The sequence below is a fragment of the Myotis lucifugus genome, unplaced genomic scaffold (assembly GCF_000147115.1).
Source record: "Myotis lucifugus unplaced genomic scaffold, Myoluc2.0 scaffold_15, whole genome shotgun sequence".
Lineage (NCBI taxonomy): Eukaryota > Metazoa > Chordata > Mammalia > Chiroptera > Vespertilionidae > Myotis > Myotis lucifugus.
The window spans coordinates 5029534-5045040 of record NW_005871063.1 but is presented as its reverse complement, the minus strand read 5'-3'; positions in this window follow the sequence as shown (position 1 = coordinate 5045040).

The following is a 15507-nucleotide window of genomic DNA, read 5'->3' as shown; positions in this document are numbered from 1 at the left end:
AAGCTAATGCTTCTTTTCTTTCCTAGCACCCGTTTGCCTCCAGTAAAAATGGAGCCAGGCCTGTGAGTTCCCATTTTGGCTGAATTGGAAATATGGAATTGATGCTCAGCAAAATGCCTCCCCACCCCCTTCATTTTATACATTGCTGTCTTCCTTTGCCTCATCCCATTCCAAGCATCTGACAGGTGGTAGGACTCGCTATCTTGAAGAATCAAGCATCTACTCTAAAGTTCAATGCCTGAATTATTCATTTGGATTCTGGCATTTGGGGGTCATTTTGCTGACCACCAAAGATTGACAACATGGAGCAAATGTTAGCAAGACGACAGGCTTTGGCTTCTAAGTCAAAGCAATTTTGAAAGCAAGTCCCAATCTTAAAAGAGCTCTTTCCAAAGCTTAGAAGTGACAGGCTGCCTGGGGGGAAATCTGCACTGCTGGGCAGAGCCACCTGCATTTCCATGCAGAATTATTTCGAAGGTTTTTTTTTTCTCCCTTCTTCTGTTGGCAGGACATTAGTCATCATAATAAAGATCTGGTATTTACCAGATCCTTTTAAACAAATAATCTGGAAGGAATAGGAGGAAATCTGCAATAACTTACAATCAGCTCTTAATTTGGAGCTGTTTAGATTTTTCACAGTCTGCCTGAAATGAGCAATGTTTATAATGAAGTTCAAGACTTCCATAAGCAAACCTGCTTTCCTGAAGGTGACAGCTTGTTCCTGACACTCAGCAACTAAGGCCTGGGATTCATGGCGTTTTCTTAGAGCAGTATCTGGGCATTGGGTCTAAAGTTCTATAGAGAGCTTATGGGGAAAGGACCACTCTGGGGCAAAAGGCCTGTATTCCACGAAGATAACATTTCTGATACATTCACTTCAAGATAGTGAATCCAGATCAATGTCATAGGCTTGAGAAAAAAGAAGAGTAGCAAACAAGGTCCCTAATCCAAGTAGCATGTAAATGAAGAAAGATGACATGGGCCATCAAGTGCTACACAACCAGAATGCAGAATCATTTCAAGAACTTTATCAAATCAGAGAAAGGAAAGATTGTGAACTGAAATAGAAAAGGTGGGACTTCAGCCAAACATTTTCATTCATTCCACAAATAGCTATTGAATGCTTTCCACATGCAGTCACGAGCTGAGTGGAGGATGGTGATTAAGAGGATATGGTCCCTAGCCTAAGAGAGCTTACGTTCAAAAAAAGGGAGAGAGGCATTTAAACACCTACGAAAGAATTACAGGTTAGAAAAAGGACAATGAGGGAAATAAACAGGATATTTACAGAATAAAACAGAGAGGTAATACTTGGTCAGGCAGAGTCTCTCTTAGGAGGTGACATTTTAGTTCCTATTAGGTGATAGGAAAGACTGAGCCAGAACAACATCCAGAGGAGGAGCATTACTAGATAGGGAACCGCCCGGTGAAGGGTGAGGGTGATGAAGCTTGGGATGACGAGCCTGATCGTGAGTTGTGGGAGATGACCCAGAATTACAGATGCTCAGCACGGGAAAGGGGTGATGTTAAGGAAGAAATTGACTAGCTTAGATCATAGTTCATCCTTCCACCTTTGCCCCTTACTGCTGCTATACCTTCCCCGCAGAAGTCCACTAAATAACATTCTCAGGACTCCTTGAAGCACAGCAAATACAGTGAAATCAAAAGCTGATAGTTGATTGTGTCTATCACCTGATCATTCACAGAGCACGTGCAGATGTGGGAGTATAAGTCTCTACTCTTTTGTTCCTTTTAAAAAGCTTTCATCTTTCCCATCTCTATGAGGAGACAATTTATTGCTACATTATTTGCTTATCATAAAAATGTGAAATGAGCTTTCCTAAAGATAGTGTGTGTGTGTGTGTGTGTGTGTGTGCATGCACGTGTGTGTCAGGCTGTGCATCTCTGAAGTCTGACTTGGGGTGGGCCCCAGCTTCCTTCCCTTGCCTCCTACCATTCACTCATGTGTCAGCTGAGATCTGCCAGAGCCACTCTCTAATGGTTCCCAGGGCTGTGCTTAGGACCATGGAGCCAGGGCAGCCTTTTTCATAGGGGCTCAATGCTGGGAGTCCTTTCTCTCGAAGCTCTGTGAAAATATGACTTTGTTTTAGTGTTTCTGGCCCCCATTCTTTGGAAGCCATTGTGAAGGGCTTTCATCATGGTACTCAGTACTGGCCCACCCAACTCGGTATTGCATCAGTGGAAATTCTGTCCCTAAATCAAGGGTGGTGTATTATTTCAAATACGTCATTAACCAAAAGACCATAGTTCCCCTCACAGTACTATCTTGGGCAGGATACCACCTTGGTCTGTGCTTATTTGCAAACAGCCTCAGGCCCTGATGTAAAAGAAAGCCTTAGCCATTAGATGTGCAGAATTAGACCCATGTCCTTCTAACTTACCCTAAAAGGATTGAGACATTTTTCTGCAAAGACCACATTCTCTGCTCTTGAGCAAATTGCTTGTTGGACTCCCTTTTTACAAATCAATGAGTTTTGCAGGAAGAATCCATTGCTGTTTTCCTAATGAAAGAGCAGAAGGAAAAAAGGCATGCCAGTTTTTTACAAAAGGTAACCCCTTCAGGATAGAAAATATGGCCTAAGGATGGGAAGAGGTGAGTCACTGGCTCTCTCAAATTCATACAAGGGGGGGACATGCTAATGTTATTAGGATACTAGACACAACTATAAACTTTCTCTGTGGTGTTCAAAGAGGTAAAAATAAACATCAAATTCTAATTATGGACATTTTAAAGCATAACTCAATTATACATAGTCAATATTTTCAGAAGGGGATCTTTCTTGTCTCTATACTAAGAAACATAATAATATATTTTTTGATGAAAATTAAATTGATCATATTATGACTACATTGTTAAGGATGCAGTAAATTGGCAAATATTTACTTCTACCAGTGCCTTTTAAAATCTGAATTTGAAGCTCACAATATTACTTTGATGAAATACACATTCTTTTTATGAGGAACTTCACCTATTTGGGAGAATATTAGCCCATTCTGGGAGTGAAGAATAGAGAGAGCATTCTGTCTTACTTTTCTGGTGAGATTCGGTGAGGTATTTATGACTCACCTCAGCAATCATCTGGGTTAGGAACAGAATTGAACCTAAAAATGTCCAGTCTGGGGTATTAGCCATTGGCCAAGAGGAGGTGAGCAGTAAATCAGTGCAGCCCCGTGAAAAGAGATGGAAAGGTGACTGCCTGTGACCACACTGCCCCGCTCAGATCTGTATTGTCAATTATAGCTTCCTGTTGGGCACCTGAGGCTGGAGGCAGCGTTGTCTAACTGCACCCAGTATTAATGGAGTGTACAAGCTTTGCTCATTACGGGGAGATTACCGGATTACCTGAGATAGAAAAAGGGAAGGTCATCGGATCAGCTGATACCAGGTCCAATTTAAGCTTTAAAACTATAACAACTTCCCAGCTTCTAAACAAGCCTATCAGCAACTTTTCTTTTTCAAGGCTAAAGCCACCTTTTCAAGGGCTTCTCAGAATTGAAAGGCAATGAGCTTACAAGTGTTCCAAAGAGTCCATAGTGGTAGGTATCCAAGTTTCAGTTTCCTCGTCTGTAAAATCAGGACAATATCTACTCAGGGCTGCTGAAGGATTAAATCAGACTGACTAAGTAGAACTCATACTGCTGCCTAGGACAGTGATGGCGAACCTTTTGAGCTCAGCGTGTCAGCATTTTGAAAAACCCTAACTTAACTCTGGTGCCGTGTCACATATAGAAATTTTTTGATATTTGCAACCATAGTAAAACAAAGACTTATATTTTTGATATTTATTTTATATATTTAAATGCCATTTGACAAAGAAAAATCAACCAAAAAAATGAGTTCGCGTGTCACCTCTGACACGCGTGTCATAGGTTCGCCATCACTGGCCTACGATATAGTGACTCCTCAATAAAATGGAATGATTATTATATACCAGGAATCTTTGGTGCTTTTTTATACTTTATCTCCCTTTTCTGGAAACATAAGTGTTTTCTAAAGAACTTGCTCCCATCTAATTTGTTTCAGACCATGCTATGAACAAAGAAACTTATTCATCCATCCACATACAACAAATGTTTGTTGAGTTCCTCTTATGCTTATTCTGTGCTAGGCATAGTTCCAGGTGCTAAAGCTACAGCAGCGAAAAGGACAGACAAGGTTCCTGCTCCTATAGAATGTAAACTTGTATAGAAGATACACACCATGAGAAATAGCAGGTAATAATAAATATTGGGAGGGGAAAAGTGAGAGGATAGAGAAGGACTGGTAGAGATGGGGGTTGTCTTGCACAGAGTGGTCAGGCAAAAAGCCTCTGTGCAGGTGACATTTAAGTGAAGACAGGAATAAAAGGAGAGAAGAAGGCCAGTATCTAAGACCAAGAGTACAGGAAGAGCCAAGATTTCAAGGCAGGGAGGAGCTTGGAGTTTTTAAGGAAAAGCAAGAGAGACTCAAGGTCTTTGTTCACTTCTGCCATAGCTGATTCTTGGCTGGTTTCCCTACCCCAAATCTTACTATAGTCAACTCTCTAAGCAGCAACTAGAGCACTTAAAAAGCAAAACTTAAATCAGATCATTTTATTTTCCAGATCACAACTCTACAGTGGTTTCCTATCTCACTCAGAAAAAAATCCAAATGCCTCCTGTGGCTTTTCAGGGCCACCCCAAATCATCTGGCCCTGCCTATCTTCTCCAGCGCCATGCTCAGCTAGCCCCTCCTCTCCAGGAGGGAGGGAGGTCAGCACAGTAAGATCCCAGGTAGGAGCTGTGGTAGTCGAGGTGAGAATTGAAGGCTTGAGTGGTAGTATTGAGGTGGGGTGAGTGGTTTGACTGGGGATATATTTGAGAGAAATACTGACAGGACTTGCAAAGGATTGGCTGTGGGCTCTGGCATTGTATGTCCTTGGTTTTTCCAAGTTGTCAAGTGTTGTTAATGGCTGCTCCTAGTTTGGACCTCCTGTTTCCCTGGAGGCATTATTTTTCTATAGCTACACATGTAATACTTGGTTTTTGAAATGATAAAACTTACCCCCTTGAAATTTCATCTCTGTGTGACCTCAGGATTGAAGCCAATTCTCTAGAATTATAATGAAATGTCAGCAATGTGAGTGGACATTCTACGGGTGGATTATTCAGGCCCTGGAAGGAAGGGTAGAAAAGAAAAGGGGTAAAAATAAAATAATATTGTTGTTCTGATACAATTTCCTTTTCTTTTTAAAATCTTTATTGTTGAGAGTATTACAGATGTCCCCTCTTTTTGATACAATTTCCATTAAAACAGATAGTGACACTCTTGGCTAAAAAAGAGTTTTGAATTACTTGTGAGTCTGTTATTTCTACCATGGAACTTATTTTACAATGTTGAGAATATGAAGTGAATGAGAATGGTCAACAAACATCCTAGGCCTGGCAATGGCCTTCAAGGGGCCATTCCTTTTCTCACTCTGTTCCATCTGCATTCTTCTTATTGCCATTTCTAGAACATGCCTCCTTGAGTATTTTTTCATTGGCTATTCTTTTTGCCTGGAATTCATCTCTAAGATGCTAAAGTGCTAAGTCACTCAACTGGTTTTAGTCTTGCTAAAAATCTTTCCCTTTCACTAATTCATTAAGTCATACCTTGAGCATTCTATTTAAATTGCACCCAGCTCCCCAACTGTAACCTACGCCCTCACTTCTGATCCTCTTACTCAGTTCTATGCCTTCTATAGCACATCTTCTAATCTATTATATAATTTTTGCATTTTGTTTGGTTATTGTTTGTCTCACTAGATAAAGCTCTATGAGGGCAAAGATTTTTAACCTATTTTGCTCACTGACATAGCTCAAACACACAGAACAGTGCCTGGCACATATGAGGTACTCAATGAAATTTGTTGAACAGGTGAATGAATGAATGAACTACTATTTTTGTTGTAAATATGGTGAGGTAGGGAATGGAGTGAAAGAAATCTCAGGATGAGGACCTAAACAACATGCCTGCCACAAATTTATACATAACTTCCCATGAGTAGTATTCCTAAGGACTCCCTACCCCCAAAAAAAGTCTCATGGGGAGGGGAAATGGCTGAAATACCCAGCTGTTCCTCAGCTTCCTGGCTTTAAATCTCTGGGGACGAGGGATTCACCCTCAAGGCCTGCTCTAAATTGTTAAATGAGGAAGTAACTCATCCTGAGAGAAACTGCTAAAACAAGGGGCTCAACGGAAGTTGGCACCCTCATTGCCTCTGATTCCTCCCTCTCTGGACCAGGGCCAGAGTCCTAGGAGATGGGGCTGTTAAAATAGTGGGGCTAATAAAAAGCGAAGTCTCAAAGCAGCACTGTTCTGTGGCCTAATAGCTGGGTGTGATGGCTGTGGGGGGAGGATATTTCCCTCCACACCCACTTCGGTTTGGAAACTATGGGCATGTCAAGGAAAAACAGCCTCAGAGGACTAGCAGAGAAGTTGCTCCAAGAATTTCATGCATGTCTTCTGGTAGCTGAGTCATAAGGAGGACTGCTGGGGATATGTGCAATTATACAATGATTTTCCCCTGGGACCACAGTGTGGGGTCAGGAAGACTGCTAGAAGTGGAGGAATGTAGAAGAAACAGTTCTCCAGCCACCTAACTAAGGCGGGGGAGGCCCAAGAACTGGTATATTATTTCTGTTGCTGGGGCTTTCCTATACTAAGATGGGTGTGCTTTGAGGAAATTCCCATTCAGTCATGCTTATTGCTGGTGGCCACTGTCAGAACAAGGAGAAAATAAAAGAGTTCGAGATACACTTAAAATTGAGGATCTCCAAGTCAAAGAAAGTCTTTCTAGGTTCTTCATCATGTAGCCCGGGCAGTGGAGGAAATGAGCTCCTTCAGTGAGGGGTCTGGCTAGTATTCCTGGTTGCTCTACAAGAATAATAATCCCAAACCCTCGTGACCTTGGGGACTTAGGGAAGGAGTCAGAGACAGGATCCAGGATCATACTAGTCCTGATGAGTGTCTCAGTTGTGGGTCCAGGTTGGTGTGGTGGAGACCTGCCCACTGAATTCCAGAAATCACATTTGCAGAATGAAGTTGGTAGCACCAAAAGGAAGGAAAAAAAAGTAAGGAGCCCATTTCTCTGGGACTTCTCAACTTTTCCTTTTCCAGATTTCCCAAAAGGGTATGGAAGGCAGCCCTCTTTCTAGGACTTTGGCATTTTTGTTTCCTCTGGAGAAAATAAAAAAGGCAGTAGGAGAAATTGTTTGGGATTTCCCAAAGTAATACAATTGAAACAAAACTGCACTTTCCCTTCACCCCCTTAGGGAAAGACCCTGAAAGTGAAATATAAGGAAAATAAAATGAGAAATAGAAAAATGTTGAAATAGAACAATATTGAAAATTTAACTCTTTCTTAAGTGCTCATGCAGCAAATCAGAGATCATTTCTGGATCATACATGGGAGAAAACCCAAACTGGTTTGGTTTCTTTCTTTCTTTCTTTTTTTAATAAATACGTTTACTTTGTGTTGCTATCATTTAAAAAGAGGACCCTATACTCCCTATTAGTTCCAGTACTTTCCCCTCTGCTCATAATACCTTTGACCGATTAGTATTGTATCAGTGTAAGTGGTGTCATAGCAACACAGACTGACAGCAGGAGGCATTGCTGAGTTCCCCTGGGAGCATCGTGGTCCCAAGTTGCACAACTCTGTGAAGACTGTCAGGAAAGGGAGATGTGGTAGTGCAGAAGAATCCCGTTCACACTCACAGGAAGCAGAGTCTTTACAGTAGGAAGGACTGGCCATCTAATAGGGATGGCCTTGACGAGGTTACATATTTTCCCATTTGTTGATAGGACACTATCATCCCAGGGCACCCTAATTGTTTTGGAACAACACCAGGTATAAGCAGGGGGATAAAACGCCCACGTTTTTGTTTTCTCTCCTGGCAGCGACAGCGTTTCTGCAGAGGCCCAGGGGAAGGAGACACAGACTGAGCGGTGTTGCCTTTTGGGCTCTCAAACCATACATTTGACTTGTGGGCAGTAGTTCTCAACCCTGGTACATCTTATGGATTACGTTGGGAAGAACTTTTGAAAATTGTAATTACTGGGTTCCACTCCAGAATTTCAGGGAGGGTGGGGCACTGGCATTTGTATTTTAACAAGCTCCCCAAGTGGCTCTTGGGGAGTCCACGGGTCCAATGTCTAGACAGTCCATTGGTTAAAAGGTTCTCTCTGAGATGTGAGAGATGCCTCTGTGGGATGTGGGATGTGGGATGTGGTGTGTGTGCGTGTGCGTGTGCGTGTGTGTGTGTGTGTGTGTGTGTGTGCACGGGCGCATATAGAGATGGAAAGGAGAGGGGTGGAAAGTAGACAGTTATGTCCTGGGATCTATAAAAGGAAGAAAGAACTTCAAGTAGTTCCTGCAGAGCAGTCACCATTTCAGAAATTTCTTGACTCTGGTAAAGAAGAAAAGAAACCCAGAGTAATCCTCATTGCATGGCTACTATGCATTTCATACTGAGCATTCATTTTTTCATTCATGTTCATAAAACACATCCCACATGCCAAGCCCTGTGCTAGGTGTTGGGATTACAAAACGACCATTCTTATCTGGAAGGAGGCCACAGATCCTCATTACCCAGAGAAACATGTACTAGGATGAAGGGGAGCATGAGTTGTTTTGGGAAACTTTGGGAGGGGCTCTTGACACAGACTGGGTGGAGTAAAGGGATGAGTGAGGAAAGTTTTCCAAGAAGAGGTGGCACTTAAACTAGATCTTAGATAATTCTAATTCTAATATTAACTACTGCAAAAGTCCAATATAGTTGGAGCAGAGCGAGTTAGGGGAGGGATAACGGGATGTTAGAGGGGTAGGTTAGGGGATGTTGGAGGTGAGACTGGAGAGGTGGGTGTACACGGGCCAGGTAATGAGCTGCCTTGCCTTTATCCTGAGTGTAGCAGGGATACTGGAGGAGTCAAAGCAGGCAACAGCAGGATCACATTTGTGGGTGAGATAGCACATCTGGTGGCAGCACAGAGAATGCAGCAGGAAGGGGGTGAGATAAGAGGGGAACCCAATGGCCTGAGATGAAGCAATGGGAGTGAGGATGAGAGGCAGGAGTAACTGGATTGGAGAGAGAGGAAGTCAAGGATGGTGTCAAAGTTTCTTTTTTGGCAGTTGGATGGATCATGGTATCACTCATCATTCACTATTTGCTTTAACACAACTCTTCATTTTGCCTTCATAATAATAAACATGTCATTTTTTTATTAGTTAAGGTATTACAAATGTGTCCTCTTCCCCCCCCCCATTAACCCCCCCCCCCCCCCGCACACTCATGCTCCCATTCCCCTGTTGTCCATGTCCATTGGGTTGGCTTATATGTGTGTATACAAGTCCTTCGATTGATCTCTTCCCCTTACCCCCTCCCTCCCCTACTTTCCTTCTGGGGATTGATAGCCTGATTGCTGTTTCTCAGTCTTTGGATCTGTCCCTTTTCATCAGTCTATGTTGTTCTCTATAATCCACAAATGAGTGAAATCATGTGGTATTTATCTTTCTCTGACTGGCTTATTTCACTTAGCATAATGCTCTCCAGTTCCATCCATACATGCCATTTTTAATAGATAAATATAGGAAAGCTCTGAGAAAGCAATCAGAAAAATGGAGGAAAGCTCAAGGTTCCTAGCTTGTAACTTGGGATCCAAATTCAGGTTGGCCTGAGTTCTAAAACCAAGCTTCTAATGCCACAGACAGATGCAAACATAATAAGGCTAAAAGAAGAAGAATATGGCTTTGAGTGGGCTACATTCACAATAGAAACAACATGAGATAAGCTCTGAAAAGCAGAATCCTGGTATCTGAAATTTATTCTTAACTGCAGTTAGCATGGTGAGATATGACCTCCTTTTTGACAAGGTTGTCAATGGTCTCTCTCCTATGCTGTGCAGCCTTTTTATACCTCACTGATGGCAAATGGGATTGAATCAAGATTTTAAAGAGGAAAAAAAATTGCTGTTAAAAATGCCCTTATAAAATAAAAAGTAACATGAGATGCATCTTAATTTTTATCTCAGATTTGCTTATACCACCTCCCAAGTAATTTGTTTAAAAAGTTATCTTGCTGGAGGAGTTTAATAAAAATTTAAAAGTTTTGTGATGAAAAAATAGATCTCTACCCAGAATCTTGTAAGGCAGTAATGTGACATACTTTAAAGAGAGTACATTGAGTATCTAGGCTCTCTGAGTCAAAGGGTTATGCGGAAGTCCTCATGATGTCAGGCCATTGGCAGAGATGCCACCATTCAAACCTACCTGGGGAATGTATAGATCATCCTTGCAGCCACAGGAACACATCTGACTATTTCATGGTGCAATATGACCTTGAACTTTTGCTGTTTCTTTGGCTGGAATTAAATGTAGTCTGTGTGGCTACTGTTTTTGAAATTACTTTTCCTCTCAGTTTTGATGAAAGCAGTTTCCTTATTAGACAAATAGAATATTTCCCTACTTAGGACTATCTGTAACATTTCTAGAATCCACTTTTCATGCTTTGAGTTGGCTGCATAGTAAAGACAAGTTTGATTTAAATTTGCTTCCTATATTTTTCCCCCAGTGCTTACCTTCAACCAATGTGTCTCCCTACATATACTTTTCTTTTCCCACTCAAAAATGAATGCACCTGCATCAGGAGTTAAATCTGTTGGTTTGAACAACCTGTTGGTTTGTCACTCCCTTTCTTGGGCTTTGACTTGCTGGGACCTGCAAGGGGCTCCTGACACTTCAGTTTCCCCATCCGTTGGATTGCCTTCACTCACCTTGAGAGATCACCGTGAGGCACAGCTCATAAATGTCATCATAAACTTCTCTGCAAAAATATGTCTCAACATCTGTGATGCCAGATTCAAAAGAGCTTGACTGTGTGTCTCTGGTCAAAAGGAAAACGAGGCAGCCTTTTGATTTTGGGCAGCAGGGTGAGGAGCTGCAGCCTTCTTCGCGTCTGCTATGATGGCCTAGACTGCATTTTCTTCAGCTGTCCTTGCCAGCAGTAAAGTGTTCCAGACTTTGTCCCTACTAACATCAGCCAGCAGGCTTGCAAATCAATTATTTTTTCTTAGTTAGTTGTAAGGGCCTCCTTTCTTCAGTTTTTAAGAGCGGGGATTTTGAGACAGTTACCCCACCCTTCCATAGCAGGTCACGTAAATGCCTAGGCACCACCCTCCCCCCTTGGGCAGTCGGCCCATTATTGCAAGAGAACAATGAGGAGATGGTTCCTTTGCTTCTGCTTCTTTGGCAATGTAGGCAAAGGAGGTGGCTGAAGCCAGACACATTGGCTCCATGCACATGCCCAAGCCTTTTGCAAAGTCTCACCCTGTTGAGCAAGAACGCAACTGTCTCCACGTTAACATCACCAATGACAATGTTATAACTGGATTGGCCACGTTTTTTCATTGAAACCTGGCTTAAAGGGTGTGTCCATGTGTCTGCAAAACATAAGTGAAAAGAACCAAAGGGTAAGAGAGGCAAAAGTGAAATCTCTCCTTTCTTGGCAAAGAAAAAAGATTTCATTTTAGACTAAAGGCAATTACCATGATAGCAGAACAAAGAGCTAGTTTGAGACACTAACCAATCACTTAAATATAGAGGTTTAGGTCTATGAAACTCTGTCATATATAAACTATCTAGCTAACTGTTAATTTATCATTCAGATCAAATGTGTTTTCTACCATCATTTTCAAATTCTTCTGCTGAGTTATAACTTTGCCACACCTACTACTGCATGAATTTTTCTGCCTCCTTGCCTTTGTGCCCGAGGTTCTCTCTACTTGTAATGCCCTTCCAGTCTTTTTACACCAGAGGAATGCACATTCACTTTCTAAGTTCTGACTCCAAGATCTTCCCTACCTTGCCTGTGCTCTCAGGCAGAACTGGTTGCTCCTGGGGGCTCTGTTGAAATTAAGGCTAACATTGGCACCTTTCATTACTCCATGGAAATGTGACTTCCTTGAGATTGGAGGCTGTTTCTTGTTCATGTCTGTATCCTCAGTGCTTTGTAGAGTTCTCAACACCAGAAAGTGCAGAACTAACTTTGTCTGCTCTAACTATAGGGCAGAAACCTTTCAGTTGTCCAAATTTTGGTTGATGGTAGTATTTGTTAAGATGGGATGTGTTTTCTTTCTAACACATGCTCTGAATTTTTGGCTTTATATATTTTTCCTACAATCTGAGGGTGAATATGGGGAGTCTATATTGCTTGCAAAAAAGTTGTACTTCCAATCAGCAATGTCTTCCTCTTGAGTAGAATCTAAGACTTTGGCATCTTGTCACATAGGTGAAGGGAGAGAGACTGACATATGCCTCAGAAAGCCCATGTAGGTTGAGAAAAGGGGAGAATGAGATCCAAAGGGTAAACTGTTGTCTTTAGTACAAAATGATGTTTCTTAACATTGGGTGTGTCGACCAAAGCTGCCTTCAGGCAGGTTTTACTTGTGTAACCTGAATATATTCAGAAACTAGAGTTTGGAATGACCTTAGATTCAAAGGCAGGTATTTTTATGTGAAAAACTCTTTAGTCCAATCATTAGATCAATCATCCATTTTCTAAAGGTTCCAGGTATATTATTCTTTCTGCTTTCTTTTAACTATAATAGAAGAAAATGAGAGCTCTGAATTTATCTAGCTCCTCTTAGTTCTTTGCATTTTAAGCATTTTCTTAAAATTAAAAAAAATGAATCCACATAATTTGTATAAAAATTTAAAATGTAAGCCAGCAAAACACACCTAATCACCCATAATATTGATACCTGAATATAACCACTGTTAACATATTTAATGGCTCATTTACTTACAAATATTTCTTGGCATATAAACTTTATTTCCAGAGATTTTGTTGCACCTATATATCCACATCCACACATTTTTTTTACATAAATGTGGTCATAATATCCTTATTATATTGTTAGTACTTAGTGTACTATTTGCACACTTCTCTCCTGGCCTTTCTGTTATACGGATTACCAGAATTTACTTAACCAGTTCATTATTGTTAGATATTTAGGCTTTTTCTAAAGTTTTGTTATTATAATCCACATGCTCTTAGCCTAAGATGCATCCCTTGGCCTTTCCTGTACTTGCGGTATCACCGTGATCATGCACCTGCCATGGGCACTGAGGCAGCATTTAACGCAGTGGTATTTGACTAGAAGCCTATACCACATGCATGGCTGATGACAGTCACCAACATCAGCCGTGGTCATATTATGATGCAAGTGAGGGCAGGGATTTGATGGCTACCGAAAAAAGAAAACCACCAGCTCTTCTTCACTGGGCAAGTGGAGGTTACAATGTCACTTAACCTCTGTGGGTTTCATTTTCTTCATCAGGCAAACCAGGGGTTAGATGAGATTATCTCTAGTCCTCCTTCTAGAAATAAAGTTCTATAATTCTCTGCACTCTACATTTCTCTGAATAGTCAGCAGCTTCATGAGTGGGAGGAAGCTGTGTTTGGGGTAGCAGATATATCAGTAATTTCCTAAAATCTGGTTTACAGCTGACCTTGAATCCAAAAGACATGTGATAATCCCCTGATTTATGCTTTTCTAGCCTTTCCAATGATTATATAATCACCGAGTTTCCCGTATTAAATCCCTTTCTGCTGAAAATACCTGGAGTGGTTTCTGTTTCCTACATTACATCCAGGGACAGAGAGACTTTCAGCCTGCTGCACAGATACTTCTGAAGGCCATCTCTGTGAGTTGGAATGACTCTCTTTGGGCACAAATACAAATTCATTGCTTTTCAGAGCAAAATGTCAGTTTTTCTACATCAGATTTTTGTTGGGAAATTAAAACCTTGAATGCATGCTATCCAGCAGTTATTAAAAATCAATTCCCAAGATATCTAAGATATCTCAGAAAGATATCATCATAACTCTTTCTTTCTCTAAATCCTTTAACCTCTATCCTGCAACATACAGTAATTTCAATTGAAGGTATAAGTTAAATAAAGGTTTTTCAAATGACCCTTATATAAGAATCTGAGTGACCAATTTCTACTAGCATTTACTGTCAGAAAAGCATTGTTTCTCTTGGTAATCTTGATAATAAGAATAATATAACCCATTTTATTTCCCTTATTTTGCTCTGATTCTCAAAAGCTCAGTGTCAAATTAGAAATTAATCATATCACTCTTCTTGGCAAAATTATTTTTATTTTCTTTCTTATTGGTTTCTGATACTATATCTCTATTTTAACTGCTGTATGATTAAGAAATGTATATGTGGAATTAACTTAGAAATAAGGAATAAGGGATATCTGTATAATATGTCCCTGCTTTGTATTAGTAACTGCTGTTAGCCTCAGTGCTGTTTTCTATGTAAAGTCTAACAATATTATTTTATATTAGAGATCCGGTGCATGAAATTTGTGCACGAGTTGGGGGGGGGTGCGGTCCCTCAGCCTGGCCTGCACCCTCTCACAATCCAGGACTGCTGGCTCCTAACCACTCACCTGCCTGCCTGATCGCCCCTAACCACTCTGCCTGCCTGTCTGATGCCCCTAACTGCTCGCCTGCCTGCCTGATCGCCCCTAACCACTTGCCTGCCTGCCTGCCTGATTGCCCTTAACCTCTCGCCTGTCTGCCTGATCTCCCCTAACCCTTCTGTCTGCCTGCCTGATCACCCCTAACCACTTGCCTGCCTGCCTGATTGCCCCTAACCACTTGTCTGCCTGCCTGATAGCCCCTAACCACTTGCCTGCCTGCCTGATCATCCCTAACCACTCTGCATGCCTGATTGCCCCAATGCCTGCCTGATTGCCCCTAACTGCTTGCCTGCCTGCCTGCCTGATTGCCCCTAACTGCCTCTGCCTGCCTGACTCATCACCCCTAACCACTCGTCTGCCTGCCTGATTGCCCCTAACCACCTCTGCCTCGGCCCCCACTGCCAAAGCTTCATCCAGAAAGATATCTGGAATGACGTCCAGAAGGTTGTTCGGCTGTCCGGTCTAATTAGCATATTACACTTTTATTATTATAGACTAGGGGCCCAGTGCACGAATCTGTGCACCTTGAAAGGAACTGTGGGCCATGAGGCTGCAGTAAGCACAGGGGCAGGTCTTGGCCCATCCCCTGCCTGGCCCCTCCCACCATGCCCCCAGTCCCCTGTCTGCCGGCAGCCCCGCTCCCACTGCTGTTGATCCCATGCACCAATGGCACTGGCCCTGCTGGCACCCGCTGATGCCACCGAGTGATTGGGACCGGCGCCAGGCACCAGCAGCGGGTGCGAGTGGCAGCTCCCGCGGCATGCAAGAGCAAAGAATTTTTAGTAACCACCAGAGGCTCGTCTCCATGACAGCGACTGGCACCTCACCTTGGTCTGGTGCCCCTGCTCACGTGCTCCACCATCCTGCCGCAGTCAATGCCCGCCATGTTCTGCACACGCCCCCGGCTGGTCAGCACATGCTACAGTGACCGGTTGTTCAGTTGTTTGGTTGTTCTGCCCATTTGGTCTATTTGCATATTAGCCTTTTA